The sequence below is a fragment of the Leucoraja erinacea genome, chromosome 32, assembly GCF_028641065.1.
Source record: "Leucoraja erinacea ecotype New England chromosome 32, Leri_hhj_1, whole genome shotgun sequence".
NCBI lineage: Eukaryota > Metazoa > Chordata > Chondrichthyes > Rajiformes > Rajidae > Leucoraja > Leucoraja erinaceus.
In genome coordinates this window covers 19859360-19872026 of record NC_073408.1, presented here as the reverse complement: position 1 = coordinate 19872026, position 12667 = coordinate 19859360, and the positions used below count along the sequence as shown (strand labels likewise).

Below are 12667 nucleotides of genomic sequence, written 5' to 3'. Positions count from 1 at the left end.
GAAAAATTCAAGTACCTGGGTATTCAAATTACGAGAAGACACAAATCATTATTTAGTGCCAATTTTATACCACTATTAAATAAACTGAATGATACGATTAATTTTGGAAAACGCTTCCACTCTCATTGGTAGGTAGAATTAACGCTATAAAAATGACTTTCTTACCACAATTAATATATTTGTTTCAAGCAATCCCAATATATATTCCAAAATATTTTTTCAAAAAATTAGATTCCACTATCACTAATTTTATATGGGACTACAGAACACATAGAATTCAACGAAAGCATTTGTGCAAATCTAAAGAAGTTGGGGGTTTATCATTACCTAACTTTATATATTACTACTGGGCAGTGCATATTAAGAACATAATATACTGGCTGGATAGTTCCACTCAGCAGTTGGAGTGGATAAGAATGGAGAAAGAGGAGTGCTATCCGCATGATATAGGAACGATCCTGCTCTCACCGATAAAATTGAATAGTATAATATATAAGAAGAACCCAATTATTCACAATATAATAAGAATTTGGAAACAAATAAAAGTATCCTTGAAATTAAATAATTTATCAGTACTGACCCCACTATTGAACAACCCCGCATTCAAACCTTCTCTCATCGACAACACATATCAACAATGGGATAGACTGGGGATTAGGAAAGTAGGGGACATGTATGAAGTGGGCAAACTGTTATCATTTCAACAATTAAAATTAAAATTTAAATTGAAGGATAATCAATATTTTAAATATATACAGGTATGTGACTTTATGAAGAAATATACACATAGATTTCAAACTATATTTTTAGATCCTTTAGAAGAAGCAATGAATATTAAGGCTGATTCACAAAAATTAATATCATACTTTTATAATAATATATTAAATAGAGAATCACCCTCAACAGAAGCATTAAGGGAAGATTGGGAACAAGAGCTAATGATAAAGATCTCGAAGGATAGATGGGAAAAGTATTTGATGAATACACATAACTGTTCTATTAATGCAAGACATAATTTAATTCAATTCAAATTATTACATAGACTATATTATTCAAAAACGAGGTTGAATAAATTTTATCCAAACGTCTCTCCCAGATGCGATAAATGTTTGTTTCAAAACGCTAATATAACACACTCATTTGTTGGATGTACAAAGTTGAATAAATTTTGGAGTGATATATTTGATATATTTACAAAGATTTTCAAGTCAAGAATAGAACCCAAAACGGAATGGATTATATTTGGAATAATAGGAGAAGATACCAATTTAAATAAAGATCAAAATGTTTTTTTTAATTATGGGTTAATAATTGGAAAGAAATTGATACTTAAATTTTGGAAAAAATACAACCACACCAACTGTTAAAATGTGGATTAGGAATATGATGGACATAGCACGCCTTGAAGAAATGAGACTCCGACTAATAGATAAATATGACCAATTCTTAAAGAGTTGGTCTCCTTTCATCGACTTTTTGGAATCATGTGATGCAGCGGTGCCGTAAGGATTGCTGATTTCAGTTCATGACGCGGATAGAGCTACATCTCCGAATACAGATTTGAAAAATTCTCTTTTAAGGGGCCTTCTCTTCTATTTCTACTTTCCTCTTTCTCTCTTCCTTTTTTTATTTTTTATATACACACTTCACGTTTTTCTACTCTCTACCATCTATTTTTCCACTTTTTCCCCTTTCTATTGCTTTCTTTTTCTTGTTCTGCTTACTTCTTTCTTATAACATAAAACTAGAGGTTGTACATAGAATGGATTACGGTATTACATAGTTGGCACCTAAAATAGTAAGATTAAACGAGAACTTACCAGTTTGAAGTTTGATCTGTATTTTATGAGGAGTTACGATGAGGGATTACGTGAAGAACCCGCTTACAACGCATGCGTGTCATTCTTCAAAGCAGCGGTGTGAGGTCACAGGAACCTATAATGATCTAACATAGTAAGATTATCAAAGATATACCAGTTTGTGATATGATCATAAGAGGGTGGGAGCGGAGGGCACGTAATCCCTCATCGTAACTCCTCATAAAATACAGATCAAACTTCAAACTGGTAAGTTCTCGTTTAATCTTACTATTTTACTTCGGAGTCACGTGAGTGACTTCGTGAAGATTTCAAAGCTCTGTGACCTCATGCCGTGGAACGAGTCCATGCTTCACAACTGCCTTGGGTATTGGGAGAGAGCATAATTAGTAAGTTTAAAACACACTTATACAAAAAGTTGTGTGGTATAACGAAAAATATATACATTTTTTACATGGAGAATCATAGCCCTGTAACCTTTCGGGCAAATTATATTGTTGAACGTAAAATGTTTTCTGAATACAATGATGGCTCCAAAAAATAACTGGTTTATTATAAAACCTGTGGAAAACCCTTTTTGGATGACCATCCTGCGATTCTGAGGATTTGGTCTGTGGGTACCTGTACAATTTTTGCTGCGGATGTTGCTGCAGCCCTGGTGGAATGAGAGTTAAAACATTAGTGTCTATTCCTGCCATCTTTAGGACATATTTGAGCCACCTTGATATAGTTTGAGTCGTGACCCTTTCATGCGGTTTCTTGTAAGAGATAAACAACGCCATTCTCTGACCTCGAATGCTCTTAGTATATTCTATGTATTGTTAGATGTGTCTTGCTATACACAGTCGTTTGTCATATGGGTATACCATAAATTCAAACACTTGACCCGATGAACCTGGTCTGTTTTCTTTTATTAAATCCTGTATGACAAACACCAGTTTCTCGGGTGAGATGATCAGGGAGTCCAGGCTCAGTTTGCTTAATGGCTGGACTCGTTGTGCGGTAAATAACACCATGAGCATAACCATCTTCCTGGTCCGTTGCTGAAGTGACAATGCTGTTATGAGCTACAAGCTCCTCAGCATGTTGAGAAACGACACCCACGTCCCAGATTTCGGAGTACCTGGTTTTCTTACCAGGGGTGCGTTCCCACCGCGTGCCGCTCCGTTCCTTGTGATAGGTAATTGGAGAGTGCACTTGTGGCACTATTGATGGCACTGTAGCTCCATCGATTATCATAATGGAGGCTTGTTAAAATTCCAATACGGCCAGAATGTTCTTGGCCTTTTGGTCGAGGTTGTTGTCCAAGCAGTATATGCCCCATTTCTTGATGTGTCCAAGGTACTGCTTCCGTGTTGACAGTCTTAGTACAGATGAGATGAGATTCATCGTCCTGTCTGACAGCCCAATGCCGTGTAGTGGGTCTTTTAGACTCTACAAATCAATAAATCCATAGTCTTATGGCATGGATGACTGCCTCCAGTCACTGGATAAATTAATAATTTTTGGCTATGTTCATTAGGGAACATGGTTCTAACACCATCCCCTGTATGACCGAATACCATGATTTAGTAGGTCAGTCGGGTACTCTGAGAATTCCAGATGCCGAGTGTAGTTGAATTTTCCCTAGTACCCCATTGATGGGGCCGAACGGGGGAAATACATCACCCTATGGCTTTGTTTACATAACAATGCCAAGCTGGTTTTAGAATTTTAGTAAATAATATTGGGGCTGATGATTGCCCCTTTTGTAAGCTCTATATTACCAAAGTTCCTCTTTTGAGTCAATGCCTGCCATATAGAAAAACCCAGCTGACACCAAGTCTTTATGAGTAATAAGAGTATCCATCTTAAAATGAATATCTTGAACGAATGTGTTTAGGGTTGAAATCAATGATAATCCTGCAACCCCACTCCATTTTATTTTTAATAAATATGTTTGATACAAATTCTAATGTTCCATGAAAAGTATGCTCAATCACACCTTTTGTGTACAATTTTTGTAGCACCATGTGGGTTTTTAGATTGTTTGGTTTATGCAAGTACAAAATGCCATTCTGGTGTATGTTGTACTGTGGTTATTGGGATGAGTAAATCCTATCAGATAACCCTGAATACTGCTGAGATTATATGAATCTGTAGTGATTATATACCATACATAACTGTAGTGTTGCAACCTCCCCTCCCCCACCATCGTAGGTCCCTTTTTTAACAGAAGAAAACCACACCCACCTATCTCCATGGTTGTGTTATTTCCTTGGTTTTTTGAAAAGGAGGTTCTGGTTTGATATCTCTTGTTCGGGGTTGTGTGGGAGGTTGAGGCTTCCGCATCTTCCCGGGTGGCCGCCCTGGCCATACCCTAAAAAAGGATCCTGCGGGTTATATTGATTTCTGGCACTACCACTGGTATGAGCCACATTTTTTATGGCCTTGCCTGTGGCTGGTATCGTGCTCCAAAATAGGCCCTTGCGCTGGCCTTGATGAGCCCCAGTGTCTTGGCTTCGTCCACACATGGTTCTTTGTTTGCAAATGGTAGCATTTTTGGGGTCCCAGTGCTGGCTGAATGGCAGCCTTCCACATGTAGTTCAGGTCATATTGCATATTACTAAACAGAGCTAGTGCGTCTTGATGGTCTTTGGTTACCTACGTTTAGTCCAGGGTGCGGGTGTATGCTATGATGCCTTCCGTCAATTCCTTTAAGGTTCTCTGGATCTTGAGGTCCTGGTTCCTGATGTTCGTCCCCATATGCTGCCAAATGCATTGGTTTACACTGGGCACCTGTAATGCCTCACCGTTGCCAGGTGGCAGATGTCTGGCCAGTCTCTGTAAATATTTCTTGTTGGCGTTTGTGGCCAGACATATAGTAATACTATTGCCATCCTGGATCCAAGTCTACCCATGTTTGACTTGGTTAAAGTAATCAGCCACCATGTCCAGCAGAGTCCCTGCTGTGTTAGGATCATGGGATGCTGTATTACCAGGCTCTGGCCCATCAGGGTCCTGCCTACTCTTTTTTATAGAGTTAGAGATCTCTAGGGTCCCACACGGGGTACCCATGTGGGGCTTAACTGCTGCCCACTTGTCTTTTGTTCTGCGGACCCCTCTTGCAAGTCAACCCAGAACTGACCCACAGTGCTCCCCTCTGATGGGGTAGAAGCATTGTGCAGCCCTCAAAGAGGTACTGCTGTGGGTTTATCACGTTGGAGCAAGGCTCCATACACCGCTTCTCCCTGCTCCAGCGCTCTCGGGCGCTGGTTGCCGGCGGTTATGCAAAGTCGGACCCTTCTGAGTCCACTACCTTGTTTGATTTGTGTCTAGCCTTACCGCTCGGCCGCATGGATCTGGCCCGTGCGGGGCCGACATCGGGCACAGCTGATCCCACTACGGTTGATCCAAGTGCCGCTGGCTGCTGCTGGCTGCTGTTCCACGGTCCTCCTTCTCCAGCTTTGTCCTTCCTTCCGTGGAGTGGATATGGCCGGTGTGGAGGACATCTGGCACAGCTGATTCCATCTATTCCATTTCTTTAACCCGGCTCCAACGCTCTCAGCGCTCCTGGCTGCTCGTTTATCTCAGACCCCTGGGACCGACCACCGTACTGACGGTACTGGTCCCTTGCGGTCGTTGCAGCCGGTCAACTCCACTCTAATGCCCTCAATTCTGGGGACTCCTGCTTATATGGTCCTTAGATAAGGGACATATAAGATATTAAAACTGATAATAACAGCTACTATAGTTGATCTTAGTCAAAAGGCCCAAGAAGCGATATCTGTAACTAAAAAACCCGCTGGGACCGACCCCGGTACTCACATTACTGGTCCCTCGCGGTTGGTTGCAGCCAGTCAACTGCACTGCAATGTCCTTGGCCTCGGCGCTGGCCGTTAGCGCTGCTTCAAGCCAGACTCGCTTCCAAAGCGAGACTGGCATACTGCCCCAGAAATGAATTTGCCCCCTGTTGCGGGAGCGAAGTCGGGCACAGGTGTTTTCCCCTCCGGGAATCGAAGTGCCTTTGCTGCTCCTGCCGCTGCCGCTGCTGCACCTGCCGCTGCCGCTGCTCCTGCCGCTGCTGGCTGCCGTTGCTGTTCTCCTGCCGGCTGCCTGCACTCCGCGGTCTTTCTGCAGCTTACATGGACCCGGTCCATGTCTGCACCTAAAGGGTAAGTGGAAGGAAACGCAGAGTCTCTTACCTGCTGTTCCCGACTTTTTAAATTTATTTATTTATTTATTTTTTCCCCTGGTGAACGTCGTTCCCTCCGTGTCGGGTTTCTAGCCGCTCGGACCGACCCCGGTGTTTACGGGGCTGGTCCTTCTCCGCTAATTTTAAAAAGTGCCAGAGCCCTAATACAACCCACTGTTTTGTGGGTTGTTGGCTCTGTTTTTCCCTCCACCCCGTATGGGGTGAAGTTGGCACTCGCTCCCCCCCCAGCTTCCAACAGCCTTCTGTAGAAAAAAGGTAAGTAAAGACGATGTTCACTTACCTTACTGTTGCAGGTTCGAAAACCCCGCCGTTTGGGAGGAACGTCCTTCCTCCCGACAATGACGAGTTGCAATGCGTTAGCGTAATGACACGCATGCGTTGTAAGCGGGTTCTTCACGAAGTCACTCACGTGACTCCGAAGTAAAATTAGGTGCCACTGTACTGTTTTGTGCTGTATTAACTTCTAATAAAATAAACAAAAAAAAAAACAAACAAAAAAAAAGAGTCCAGACACTGCAAAAGCTACGGTTGGACTACACCAATATGAACAACATAACATTCCTAATCAGGAACCTGATAAAACAGAGCAGGCCAGGAATGCCAGGGATGGAGATCCAGTTCTTGGCATATCCAGAGGACCAACGGTTGTGTGGGTGGTAACATACAAACACCACTATCTGAGAGTTTGAGAGAACCTCAGAGACTCAGAACAATCGGAGCCATAAAAAACCATACCAAAAGGTGTCAACTCAAACCATCTCCAGATGGTCAAAATAGGTAATGGCGGTAGCAGGAGTAAACATTTATATGGTTAAATCTCACTCCACCAGGGCTGCATCTACGTCGGCAGCAAGAGCTATGGACGTGCCCCTTGATGACATCCTAGTGGCTGCAGGATGGACGAATGAAATAACAGTCCACTGGTTTTATAACAAACCCATAACCGGACTGGGGGGTGTTTGCACGTACCATTTTAAGTTCTGTCCCTTAGTTCCCCCCCAAGGTTGGAAGGGGTAACTATTTTTTTTAAAACTTTTCTTTCATTTAAAGCATCAGTGTCTTAACTTAACTACGTAATGTCTGAATGCTTTAATGATTACATGCATCCATGGTTAATCCATTCAGTGTGTGACGCCTGGATTCGTAACCGGCGTAAAATCACAGAGCTTTGAAATCTTCACGTAGTCACTCACGTGACTCCAAAGTAAAATAGTAAGATTAACCGAGAACGTACCAGTTTGAAGTTTGATCTTGATTTTATGAGGAGTTACGATGAGCGATTACGTGCCCACCGCTCCCACCCTCATACTGTCAAGGTCATATGGAAGTTCTAGTTTCTTCACAATCTTATCTATTCTCAGGTCTTCTTTTTATCTGTGATTTAACACCGCTGCTTTGAAGATTGATGCGCACGCAGACGGACGGCCCTTCTTCACGTAATCGCTCATCGTAACTCCTCATAAAATCAAGATCAAACTTCAAACTGGTAAGTTGTCGTTTAATCTTACTATTACTTGTAACACAGTGGGGAAGCCTGCATGCTGTTTCCCTTCATGCAGGTGAATCTCAACGTTTGGTAGAATTAATGCTATAAAAATTATCTTTCTTCCGCAATTACTGTACCTCACATACACAAGATTACAGAACTAGAGAGCCAGAGACTCTTGATGAATGTTTGAATAAACATTCTAATACAGATAAATTAATCTCACATTTATAATACTCTTTTAGATTGTGAGGATATTTGGACGGATATTTTTAGAATAATTTCTGACGTTGTTAATACCCAATTGGATCCCGACTCAAAACTAATATCAGTACAAAGCCTAAAACTTACAACAAGCCAAAGAAATTTCCTTGATTATAGTATAATAACTGGGAAAAAAATAATATTAAAATTTTGGAAAAATCCAACAACCCCTATAATTAAAATGTGGATTATGGAGATGTCAAAGACCTTACATTTGGAAAGAACTAGACTTGTCCTAATTGACAAACAAGAATTATTTGCTAGAATATGGTCTCCTTTTATTGATTTTTTGAAAGGGTAAATTGGTCCAGCACGAAAGCCTGACTGAAGCTTGAACCCAGGATTAGATGAATCTAATGAATGTTTTATAATCTAAGGACCTATCTCCAAAGTTGTATTATTGGTCATTTATTCTATACTTTTTTTATTGTTTTTTCTCTCTCCTTTCTTCCTATCTATAAAAAAAATAAACAAATAGAAGCAGAGTTAATATGCAATTGATAAATGAGGACCCCTACTACTTTGATAGCTGGAATCCCATCTATTAACAAAATGGGTTCTGATTATGATATGTATATGCTTCTAATAACAATATTATTTAAAAAAAATAAACTGAAGGCAAGAGCGTAATGAGGAATAAAGCCCACAGTTAGCAAGGAGGTTATAATAGGGCTTATGTGGAACCAAACACACTTGGATTAGTGAGGAAAAACACCTTGTAGTAACAAAGAACTTCAGATGCTGGTTGAAGTCACAAGTGATAGGAGCAGATTTAGAGAATTCGGCTCGTCATGTCTACTGCCATTCAATCATGGCTGATCTATCTCCCCCTCCTAACCCCATTCTCCTGCCTCCTCCCCATAGTTCTGACACCTGTACTAATCAAGAATCTATCATTGTCTTCAAAAATTCCCATTGACGGCCTTCACAGCCCTCTGTGGCAAATAATTCCACAGATTTCTTGTCAGATTCCTCTGACTTAAGAAATTCCTCCTCATCTCCTTCCTAAAGGAACATCCTTTAATTCTGAGGCTGTGATCCCTAGTCCTGGACTCTCCCAGTGCAAGCAACCTCTCCACAGTCACTCTATCTACGCCTTTCACTATTCTGTACGGTTTCAATGTTGTCCCTCCTCATTCTTCTAAATCCCAAATTCTTCCAGCGAGTACAGGCCTAGTGCCAAAGAAAAGCTCATCATATGTTCATCCACTGAATGATCACAGTGAATGGTGGTGCTGGCTCGAAGGACTGAATGGCCTACACCTGCACCTATTGTCTATTGTCACTCATTCCTGGGATAGCTCTTGTAAACCTCACCTGGACCCTCTCCAGGACCAGCACATTCTTCCTCCGATATGGTACCCAAAATTGCTAACAATACACCAAATGCAACCTGACCAGCCCCTAATAGAGCCTCAGCATTTCATCCCAGTTTGTGTATTCTAGCCCTCTTTGAAATAAATGCGAGCATTGCGTTTGCTTCCTTTATTATCGATTCAACTTGCAAATTAAATGTTTGGTTGAACTGAGATTAACTTAATCTAGTTAATCAATGAACCTATGCAAATCACGGCAGAGGCTGAGGGAAATCCAGATATAAGTTTATGAAATGATGAGAGATGTAGATAGGGTGAACAGTCAGAACATTTTCCCCCAGGGTGGAAATGTCAAAGACTAGAGGACGTAACCTTTAGGAGAAATGTTCAAAGATGTGCGGGGCAATTTCTTTTTCAGTGGTGGGTGCTTGGAGTGGAGGTGTGGAGGCAGATATGAGTGGTTTTCAGGGGGTTTTAGAAAAGCAAATGGGTATGCAGGACTATGGATCATGTTCAGGCAGAGGAGACAGGGCCTGTTCCTATGTTCTGTTATGAACATAACAGGAACAGCCCCCACAGTTCCTTTGTTGTTTTCCTGCCATGCTCCATGCATTGTCTTTTGCTTGGAATTTTTTTTTAAGTAAAATACATTTAATGCCGCAGGGGGACACAACCATCTGATGGTTCCCTTCCAAAAATCCTGACTCACCCACCCAACTCATACTGTCACCTGATCAGAAAATGTCACACTTCCTGCTTACATAGAAACATAGAAATTAGGTGCAGGAGTAGGCCATTCGGCCCTTCGAGCCTGCACCGCCATTCAATATGATCATGGCTGATCATCCAACTCAGTATCCCGTACCTGCCTTCTCTCCATACCCTCTGATCCCCTTAGCCACAAGGGCCACATCTAACTCCCTCTTAAATATCGCCAATGAACTGGCCTCGACTACCCTCTGTGGCAGAGAGTTCCAGAGATTCGCCACTCTCTGTGTGAAAAAAGTTCTTCTCATCTCGGTTTTAAAGGATTTCCCCCTTATCCTTAAGCTGTGACCTGGACTTGTCCTGGACTTCCCCAACATCGGGAACAATCTTCCTGCATCTAGCCTGTCCAACCCCTTAAGAATTTTTTAAGTTCCTATAAGATCCCCTCTCAATCTCCTAAATTCTAAAGAGTATAAACCAAGTCTATCCATTCTTTCTTCATAAGACAGTCCTGACATCCCAGGAATCAGTCTGGTGAACCTTCTCTGCACTCCCTCTATGGCAATAATGTCCTTCCTCAGATTTGGAGACCAAAACTGTACGCAATACTCCAGGTGTGGTCTCATCAAGACCCTGTACTACTGCAGTAGAACCTCCCTGCTCCTATACTCAAATCCTTTTGCTATGAACAGAGACTGCCGATGTTGCAATCGTGAGTAATAGAACCCCACAATACTGCAGGCACTCAACGGGCCAGGCAGCATCTATGGAGGGCAGAAGATGTTTCAAGTGATATTCTGCTCAATCTCCTGAAATAGAGAGTCATGCAACACCACGTCGACCAAGGTCCCCCCATCTAAGCTTTTGCCCGTGTTTGGCCTATATCCCTCTAAACCTTCCCTGTCCATGTACCTCTCCGAGTGTCCTTTATATGTTGTTAGAGACATAGAACCAGCTGCATCAACAAGCACGTATGGCAGCTGGTTCCATGTCCCAACAACCTCTGTGAAAAGGGTGAAATGTCTAGATTAAGGTTTTTTCAAGAAAATTATAATTTCAGGGTGAATGCTTCCTCAGGGGTGGGAGAGTGGTGCAGTGGTAGAGTTGCTGCCTTGCAGCCCCAGAAATCCAGGTTCGATCCCGACTATGGGTGCTGACTACATAGTTTGCACATTCACACTGTGACCACAAGAGTTTTCTCCAGGTGCCCCGGTTTCCTCACTCACTCCAAAGACGTACAGGTTTGGAGGTTAATTGGCTTTGGCAAAATTGTAAATTGTCTCTAGTGTGTAGGATAGTGTTAGTGTACGAGTGGAACGCTGGTCAACGTGGAGCCGAACGGCTTGGCTCCGCATTGTATCTCTAAAAAGAAAGCTTTCGATAAAAATATCATCGGGTGCGAAAATGGACTGAACAGATCTCAGGTTCAGACTTACAGTGGTTAACCCATAGATATGTACTCACCCAGCGCCAGGGGGATTTTGTGATGCTAAGGACTAGTTTGACACACTGGCAGCTCTAATACACTGGGACTGCAGCTCTGGGACCGCAGCTATTTACAATACACATCAATGATTTGGATGAAGGGATTCAAAGTAACATTAGCAAATTTGCAGGTGACACAAAGCTGGGTGGCAGTGTGAACTGTGAGGAGGATGCTATGAGAATCGGGAATTATCGCGTGTAATCGCTGAATTTCATCAAAAGTAAGTCAATAATGCCTTACTTTTGATGAAATTCAGCGAGCAAACGCGATAATTCCCGATATTTTGGACCTTTAAATCTCCACGGCAAATGTCCACTGTTCACTTCCGCTGGATTGGCACCTTCAGCTCCCTCTTTAATTTACCTTAGTTTCTATCTTTTTTTTGGACTGTAAATCTAGGTAGCTGTGCCTCACGGTCACCCCGACTGGCACAATAAATTGCAGATCAAAACCTGGCCGTTTTCTATGTTTTTAACGGGTGGGAAAGTGCGTGTTTTCCCATCCACTAACATGTACCGGATGTCTAGCATGTCCTCCACTTGAGATTTTCGGTCACGTGGGTGCGGATCTACGTTCCAGTGACCTTTCGTGAAATCACCCTATTAGAAGCATGTACACAAATAATAGTAAGCAACAATTTAATTACAGATTTATTACATAGCTTCAGTTTTTTTTTAAGAATAAAGATAAAGGGAGAAAAAGATGAGAAGGTAATAGAGAGAGAAGGGGGAAAAAAGGAGACTCAGAAGGAAATGACCAATAACAAGATTATGAAGATAGATCCGGGAAATGTCGAGTAGAACTATTCATCCAGTCCCAAACTCAGGTTTCAACCCTGATTTGGTGTTAAACCATTTTACTTTTCCAAACATTCAATAAATGGAGACCATATTCTAACAAAAAATTCAGGTTTGTCCATTAAGACAAATCTTATTTTTTCCAAATGCAAGGTCTCAGTCATTTCTGTAATCCACATTTTAATTGTGGGGGCTGCTGGTTTGTTCCAAAATATTAGTATTCATTTTTTTGTAGTTATTAGACTATAATCAAGAAATTGTCTCTGACATCGTAAAGTTTGTGGTATGTTCTGATAATCCAAATATTATTAATTTTGGCTCTGGGTCCAGTTGGATATTAATAACTTCAGAAATAATTTAAAAACATTCATACATGTTACAAAGGTTGGCTTCTTGAAATTGACACCTATCACAGAGAGGGGAAATATTTGGAAAAACCTATTTAATTTTGCCTTCGAATAATGTAGTCTATATAGTATTATGAATTATATCAAGGAGTGTCCAGCATTTAACGAACAGTGATTTATATATTGTAAGCTTTCATCCCATGTGTCTTTTATTATGGATTGAGCCAACTCATCTTCCCATGCTCGTCTAT

General features: G+C 41.6%; 1 pseudogene; it reads right to left on the bottom strand.

Annotated features, from left to right (window-relative positions):
* Positions 1-5476: 5476 nt before the first annotated feature.
* On the bottom strand, positions 5477-5581 carry LOC129712482 (U2 spliceosomal RNA; annotated as a pseudogene).
* Positions 5582-12667: the final 7086 nt, after the last annotated feature.